This window comes from Terrapene carolina, unplaced genomic scaffold (genome assembly GCF_002925995.2).
Source record: "Terrapene carolina triunguis isolate 2854851 unplaced genomic scaffold, T_m_triunguis-2.0 Scaffold247, whole genome shotgun sequence".
In the NCBI taxonomy this organism is placed as follows: Eukaryota; Metazoa; Chordata; order Testudines; family Emydidae; genus Terrapene; species Terrapene triunguis.
In genome coordinates this window covers 4,121,397-4,127,396 of record NW_020664598.1, presented here as the reverse complement: position 1 = coordinate 4,127,396, position 6,000 = coordinate 4,121,397, and positions in this window count along the sequence as shown.

Below are 6,000 nucleotides of genomic sequence, written 5' to 3'. Positions count from 1 at the left end.
TGAGCTGGTGGAGCAGAACAGATGGCTTTAGCAATGAAAAAAACAGTCATTCACTCCCCAAGTTCCTTCCTCCACGTTCTGTTTGTTTTCGGAGCGCATCCGCCACCGGAATAAAAACCAGACAAGATGGTCTGATACAAACACCCCAGCCCTGTTCCCACCACGTGTGAAGTCCCACCCCCTCGCGGCACCCTCTCCTTCTGGCTCCCAATAACTTCTTTCAGCATCCCCTCTCAGATCCCGGCTGCATCTTCAGGCCCCAGCCCTGCTTCCTTGCTTGCCAAGGACTTGCAGGTTAACCCTTTGCTTGCTAGAGACCAGTTAGGGCCTGGGCCCTCTGTCACATCCTGGTGCCCACCTCCCACCAAACGGAAACTCACTCCAGCAGGTACAGACACGCACCCCATCCACTCAAAGACAGCCTCCTTCTCCTGCCCCCTTCTCTGTCCCAGCTGTCACACTGTGGAATACGACCACACAACCCTATGTCCCGCACCGTTCTGACCACTTGCTTCTCGTGGCAGACAAATCCCAATGTGCAGTCAAGACGAAGAGAGGCCCTGACTCTGTCCCCCCCCCGGAGGGTTTCTCCCTGAGCAGCAATGGGACCAGGAGCAGGCCCCTGCTAGGGGTTTTACACTTTCTGCTGCTGAGAAGAGATGGCATTTGCTGTGCCAGTGGGTCCACGTGAGAGAGGAGACGCCCAGCTCCCTCCAGCTGCAAGGCTGGGTGTGATGGCCTTACTGCAGGCATCCCATGCCTACGTTCTTTGGATTGCTGTAGCTGGTGTGGCAGTCAGGCGGGAATTAGTGTCCAGTCTCTGTCACTGGGGCACTCCCCCCATGCGGGGCCATCAGTGGGCAATGGGCAGACAGACCCCCCCTCCCGGGGCACTTTACCCCATCAGTGGGCCTGCACCCAGTGGGCTGGCTCCTGGATCCCCACATTTCAGCAGCTGAGCCTCAGCCTCACTCACACACGCGCCTGTGGCAGGTGAGCAGCGAGGGGGGCCTCCCTTCATCTCTAAGCCAGGAATCGAGCAGAGCATCGCCAGGCTCAGCTTTCCCACAGGGGCCTAGGAAACGCCCACTCTTCTGGGAAAGGGCGAAGCTTTGTCGCCCTCTAGTGGCTGGTCCACGAAAGAGAGTTATGGGTCCAATACTGCCATGGCTCATGGGCTCCATTGTTTAGCTCAAGCAGAAAAGGCTCTTGCTTTTGGCACAGAAGATCAAGGGTTCACACCCCCCACAGGGAGCCCAAGCGGCATCAGACCCCGGCAGGCCAATTAACAAATTGTCCGTTTCTGAGTCAACTCAGGGAGCCCAGGAGGTGACAAAGAGCTGGCAACAATGTGGTAGGAGCCGCCAGCTGGGGTCGCTGGCTCTATATCTTACAGGCTGAATCATCTCGACTCCCCCTCCTCCCCCCTTAGAACATGAGGCTTTGCCTTTGCCATGTTTCCTTATATAAAGGAGCGGCAAAGCTCCGTTTCATCGCTGAGAAAAGGGCTGATGTGCCAGAACGCAGCCAATTAAAAACTGTGCAACAGATAAACAGCCTTTGTATTTCTAGATGGGCTGGGGTCCCCTCCCCCCATGCTGTCTTTCCCCTCCCCCTCCACGTGAAGGAAACAAACCATAAAGAGAAAACCTTCTGAGAGATGAAAAAGAATTTTTTAAAAGGAAGGATGGATAAGGAGGTAATTGATAACACAGCGGGGGGGAGGGGGGGGGGGGGGGGGGCGACGTATGGTGTGGGGGAAGAGGGGAAGGTTGGAGTCAATATTTCATAAGGAGGAAGCGGGCCAGAGCTCTGTAACCTGGTGTATTTGGCAGGTAATTAACAGCTGTCAGGGCAGGGGAGCTGAGAACACAAATTTGGATTGCTCTGGAAAGCAAAGCCCTGCAGAGAGAGGGCGTGGGGGAGAGAGGGGAGTGAGTGAAAGGGGTTGGAAAGAGGACGAGTGGGTACATTCTGGGGAAGGGGCGTTCAGCGTGCACTAGCGGGGGGGAGTGCAAGTTAACCCTAAAGAAAGGCCTCTGTTGCCAGAGCAACAAATATACCAAACCTATTTCCACCATATATAGAGACATATACAAGGATGATACACCCTCAGTAAAGATGTCTTTCCTACATGTCTGTGGACCACTCATTGCCAACAAAGCAAGGTGGGTGAGGAGGGGGCATCACAGGTGGCCGGCTGAGCCATGAGAAAATCAGGACAGCAAAGAGGCATCCTCTGGAGCTAGGGTTGCCAACCCTCCAGGATCAGCCTGCAGTCTCCAGGAATTAAAGATTCATCTTTAATTAAAGATTATGTCATGCTCAGAATCCCCTCTTTTCTTCCTCAGCATTTATAAAGCACCACACCGTTTTCAGAGTGCTGGATAAGCCTCAACTAACTATAAGAGTATGTCTACACAGCAGCTGGGAGCTGCTCATCTGTCTATCCACCCTGGGAAACACCCTCCCAGCTGCAGTGCAGACAGACCCTTAATAGCATGCGTTATTTGTATTGTCGTGCCCAGGAGCCCTGATCATTGTGCTAGGCACTGTACAAGCACAGCCCTGCGAGAGAGGGGAGCACTAACCCCAGCAGACAGATACCCTCTCTGCCACAAGTGACTTGCCCAAGCTCACAGACATAGCAGAACCAGAATTAGAACTCAGGGTTAGTCCCCTGTTCAGCCCACTAGACCAGGGGTTCTCAACCTTTTTCTTTCTGTGGCTCCCCTCCCCCCCCATATGATATAAAAACTCCACAGCCCACCTGTGCCACCACAACTGGTTTTCTACATATAAAAGCCAGGGCTGGCGTTAGGGGGTAGCAAGCAGGGCAATTGCCTGGGGCCCCATGCCACAATGGGCCCCACAAAGCTAAGTTGCTCAGGCTTCAACTTCAGCCCCAGGTAGCAGAGCTCAGGGCCCCGGGCTTCACCTCTGCACAGCAGGGCTTCGGCTTTCTGCCCTGGGCTCCAATGAGTCTAACACTGGCCCTGCTTGGTGGACCCCCTGAAACCTGCTCGCGGCCCCCTGGGGGCCCCAGCTCCCTGGTTGAGAACTGCTGCACTAGACACCACTTTCCTTTGGGAGGCTGCCTTCATAAATCCAGATTTCACTATCCTGGGCTATCTTACCCATCCCCTTAGCCTGGGTCAAGGAGGGCGCTGCTTCTCTGCCTCTCCTCTCTAGGTCACCCTGGGGGAGATCACAAGGAGTAAATTAACATGGGGACAGGCTTTCCCCACTGCCTCAGCAGAGCACGTGGGTGCAAGCTGGGGGAGAATGCGGAAGATCCTTCCTCCCATGGAGTGGTGCCCTCCCCCCTTCTGTTAGCTCCCCATCTCCTCTCCTCCGGAGGGACTCCCTGCAGCTGGGGACCTGGTTCAGCGGGGTATTGATTTGCCATTTACACTGAGAAGTGACCATCTCCGTTTTTTCCGGCTATTTATTACCGCAATGGCTCATTATGGATAATTGTTCTCACCGTGACTCCATTTACCAGGGCAAGGAGGGGAAGGAGCCCCCATTCCAAATGACAGTAAGCTCATCAGGAGAGATGTATGGGCCTTCCTTAATGTGCAGAGATGGGGCCCACGGCAGGCTGGGCAAGGGTAAGGCCTGATGGCACCTGCAAGAGTGAGAAGAAACAGGGAGGTGGGCTGGGAAAGGAGGGGTGGAGGGAAGGAAAAGCGGGGGAATGGAGGAGAAGGCAGAGAGCTGCTGCTGCTCATACAGCCCCTCTCCTAGGGTGACTAGATGTCCCGATTTTATAGGGACATTCCCAATTTTTGGGTCTTTTTCTTATATAGGCTCCTATTACCCCCCACCCCCTGTCCCGATTTTTCACACTTGCTGTCTGGTCACTCTACCCTCTCCTGAGCTCCTGGGCTGCACGGCGCTGCCTATCTTTGGAGGTTCCTACTAAATTCCTAATTCTGGCAGCCTTTGTTTTGCACTGGGCTTGTGTGACCCGACAGCCCTTTTGGTGATGTTAATAAGCCCTTCAAAGTGGAGTGGTGGCAGGGCCCCTGGGGAAGCCAGCAAGGAATTTGACTCTTTCAAACATATGCAGGAGCTGCTCTTTACCCAGCTTGGAGGCAACGGCTTTCCCAGTATGTGCCTGTGTCCCTGGCCCGTGTGTGTGTGTGTGTGTGTCACTGTGCACATCTGTTTCTTGGGTGGCTGGAGGAAGGTGCGACAAATGTGGGATTTTTGGCAATATTTCTATGGTGGCAATGTGTTTCTCAGTTTCCCTTTGGTTTGTACTGCTATGGACTGAGTGTAAACAGCGGGAGACATGAGATGTTTTGTCATGTAGCTGTGTGGGGTGATATGAATGGGCCGCTAAGGACTGGCTGGGACCAATCCATCTCAGTGGAAGACAATGAGACAATGGAAACCCCAATGACTGAACAATTGACTTGGCTGGGCAATCCTAGCAGGACAATGGGAGGAGATGATGACAGGAGGCGTTGGTAAGAACTGGGCTCACACAGAGAGAGAGCTGTCCTGGGACTAAGACAAGGGAACAGACACGGAGAAAGGAAACTAAGATGGTTCCTAGCAGCCTGGCACAAGGGAGCCCTGGCTTTGGCCAGTGGGAACTTTGTCTTAACCTTTGCTTCTCTGTGCTAACCTAAGAACAACCCAATACTCGTTCTGGTTGACCAATAAACCCTGCTCTGTTCTGAAAGGCTGCCTGGTGTGATGTCACTGCAAATACTTGCTGAGGTGCACTGGTCCCTGAAGAGGGGGAAAGTCTCTGACCAAGAGTCTATCTTCTCAGCTGGACTCGCTGGGCAGAACTCATGGGGTGAAACTGGAGTGCTGGATCCAAGAGGCTCAGTCTCAGATGTCAGAGGTGCTGAGGCTACATGACCTGCCTGTAAGGAAGAGTGTGACCCCCTTGGGGGTCTGGCACTCTGAGAGACAAGGGATTGTTAAAAATCCAGGGCATAGCACAGATCATTGGATCCATGGCAGAAGGTAAAGGAAGTGTGTGGACATCTGTGCGCCCTACTGTGGGGATGTGAACCAATGGATTCTCACCAGCCCCAGGGAGTTTGGCAGACAATCACAAAGGTGACTTGGCCATCCAGCTAAGTTCCAAATTCCACAGCATGGGCCAGGATAAGACTTACAAGGAGAGGCTGAGGGAAATGGGCTTGTTTAGTCTGCAAAAAAGGAGAGTGAGGGGGGATTTGATAGCAGCCTTCAACTACCTGAAGGGGGGGTTCCAAAGAGGATGGAGCTCGGCTGTTCTTAGTGGTGGCAGATGACAGAACAAGGAGCAATGGTCTCAAGTTGCAGTGGGGGAGGTCTAGGTTGAATATTAGGAAACACTATTTCACTAGGAGGGCGGTGAAGCACTGGAATGCGTTACCTAGGGAGGTAGTGGAATCTCCATCCTTAGAGGTTTTTAAGGCCCAGCTTGACAACGCCCTGACTGGGATGATTTAGTTGGTGTTGGTCCTGCTTTGAGCAGGGGGTTGGACTAGAAGACCTCCTGAGGTCTCTTCTAACTAGGGTGACCAGATGTCCCGATTTTATAGGGACAGTCCCGATTTTTGGGTCTTTTCCATATATAGGCTCCTATTACCCCCCACCCCCGTCCTGATTTTTCACACTTGCTGTCTGGTCACCCTACTTCTAACCCTAATCTTCTATGATTGTATGATAAGCTGACCACTAGAAAAAAAGCAGGGGGGTGGGAGCAGCAGATCCTGGCCCCGGGGGTGGGGGAAGGAGAGAAGTCAGAGAGCATGTAGGAGTACTTAGAAAAGGGGTAGATCAGTATTTAGCTCAGTATCACCTACACCCAAAGTCACTAGTCCCACTTCCGCCATAAAACCTCTCACTTCTCAGACAAGTCTGAAGTTTCTTAAGGAGGCAGGCCCCAGCCTGTGCCCACCTCTCACCAAATTCAGTACCTTTCCCCCAAGGTGATTGCCTGGTTTTCCCTTAGTAATTCCTTCAGGCTCCCAGTCTTTTTGAGTG